This window comes from Melopsittacus undulatus, chromosome 9 (genome assembly GCF_012275295.1).
Source record: "Melopsittacus undulatus isolate bMelUnd1 chromosome 9, bMelUnd1.mat.Z, whole genome shotgun sequence".
Lineage (NCBI taxonomy): Eukaryota > Metazoa > Chordata > Aves > Psittaciformes > Psittaculidae > Melopsittacus > Melopsittacus undulatus.
The window spans coordinates 10,484,994-10,487,728 of NC_047535.1; positions in this window are offsets into that span (position 1 = coordinate 10,484,994).

Sequence of the window (2,735 nt, forward strand, 5' to 3'; positions counted from 1 at the left end):
CCTAGTCCACCCTCCCTGCCAGGCCTGGGTCTACCCGTATTTTAAGTAACTCCAAGGACGGAGACTCCACAACCTCTCTGGGGAACCTGCTCCAGTGTTTGACCACACTCGCAGTGAAAAGCTTTTTCTTACGTCTAAATGGAATTGTATTGTAAAGACTGGACTGATATAAACAGGCAAGCGTTTGTTAACTAATAATGGTAAACCCCTTCCTTAGAAGAAACTGCCTCTCTTCTGCTTGCAATTTTCAAGCCTCTGAGATTTGCAGTTTTGCTACCATCAAATGTACCAGCCTTAACAAAGGAATGCAGGAGGAACAGATGGTGCAGTTCACTGACCACAGTTGTTCTTTGGGGCTTCTATGCTTTTTTTAAAGCAAATAAAAACTAAAAAAAAACCAAAACCACAACATTCAGAAAGCATTTTGGAGAGTTTTCTCCCCCTTAAGTCCTCAGATACTGTGACTCAATGCTACTGGAACCTCCAGTATATGAACAGAAGAGGCATAAAATACTTGAAAACATGTTAAATACACACTATCCCAAGGTTCTAGGGATGTCTCAAGGATCACTAACAAGTGTGTTTTGATTCCCCGCCAACATTTCCAAACCAGCCTGGGCTTCAAGACTTGGAAAAACCTTGGCTTTTTCTTCCCCTTCATATCTAGAGCTAAGTAAATTCAGTTGAACAATGCTTCTACAGAACTATTTCCTAGGCTGAATGCAAGTAGGCCTGTTACAATGAAGAAGTTTGTCATGATAAATTTCTAACTTACTGTTTTGTCAGACTTTCACAGAGCCCCATGACTAGAGCTGTGCAACAAGGATGTGCTAAGTTAAACCACTAAAATTGATGCAGTTCAATCTAGAATTCAGTTCTTTCCCTGCCTCTGCAAAAATAAAAAGACAAAATAAAACAATCCACCAAAACCATCAGTTCAGGCAAGATGGATAAAAAACTACATATTTATGAGCAAGTACCATGAATATTTTGAATTTACTTGGTATTATGAAGTTTTAACTTTTGTCATGAACATTCACAGTAAGAAAAAGATGAGTCAGAACAAATTACTCGACTGCGTTTTTTTTCCAAGAAACATTTATTAATAACATTCTTAAAGTGATAACTTAAAGAGTCATAAGGGAGGGGGCTGTTGTCAGTAAACATACAATGAAAAGGTAGTAAGGTTTTTATCTGTATGACTAAAAAGGCCTTTAACATAGTGTTTAGCCCAACCAAATTTAATACTAAAAGCATTCAAAATTGCTAAAAGTGTTGCAATCAGTTCTATTGAACTTATAAACCCCTCATTTCAGTAGTCAATACTAACCTATTTTTATATAAAACTCCATTCTTAATTTTTGTAAACAAAGCACCTAAGCATTTGAAAGAAAAAAGTTAGTTTACATCCCATTAAACTGCAGCACATGTGTGTGAAACCTCAGGCATGGAGCACAATTAGGCACAGAACAAGACAGTTCCCACAGCCAGCTGCTGATGCTGCCTTATGCTGCCAAACATCTTTATTTGTATTAATTCCATTATCATTTATGGCTGAAATTGTAGCAAATCCTCAATTCAGGTTATTTCAAAGAGAAAAGGGAGTCATATTACATAGATTGTGAAGCTTCTGAGAGCTTTGAGTAGTGCATGACTTTGAATGAGTTATGAATTCTTTATCTCTTTCAGGAATTTTCAGAAACTTCTTCATAACTATTTTACTTCGGCAGACACTGGGCCTGACAAAGAGCATGACAATGCAGCAGAAGACAAGTTTTCAATCTGCTATTGGAACACTGAAGTATGCTGTAATTTATTATGTGCCAGTCAAAAAAATTAAAGATAGTGCACAGCATCATTGTATTCTGAGGCTGTCAGCTCAAGCTCAGGTCAAGAAAGTCAAGAGGGGCAATTAACATAGGAAAACTGTTAGTAATTTCTGTTTTCTTACAGAAGCTGCAAACAAGGTGGTTATCTTACCCGTATCAACTGGCACCATGGTCAATCTGTGTGAATGGCAACAACTAACATTCAGGCTGGAAGATTGTCTGCTCCTGACTCTCAGGAACAGAAGTTTAAGTTTGATATAAACTACGTAAAGAAGGGAATTTGCAGTAAGCCTTTGCTAACTGCCAATACAGATTTACAATTGTCTTCATTGGCATACTTCCAAAGTAAATCTAGCTACACTAGATTTAACCTGGGTAAGTTTTCCTGAGCTGACATGCCCCAAACGAACTATAAATGTTTGGAGGTGACCTTCAGACAAGCAGGAAATTCTGCACTGACACTGCCCAGCATGTGCTTATTCAGTTGTTTTCTCCAGGTTCTTGAACTTGTACTGACTACAGGAATGACATTCATTAAAGACTAGAAAAACGTTTTAAGGACTACCTGACATTAGCACTAAGTGAACTCAGCTGTCTCCTGTTGTTGCATTCTCCAATTTTCTTTGGTGTAAAGTGTTAGCATTACAGCTATGCAAATTTTCTACACCTAAACCCCCCTCAATTTGCAGTTTCCTGAAAAAAGAAAAAGTGTCAAACAAATTCAAAACTCTTCTAAATGCAAACTAATGATTTAAACTATTTCTCCAAGTCTTTAAAAGCTAAACCAAATGAAGATTAAAGAAGTTAAAACACATGCATTTGCCTTAACTAATACAGGCACTACTAGCACTATTCAAACCTGTTGCTTTGTCTATCAATTGCAAAGACTTTTCAAAAATAGTTTTT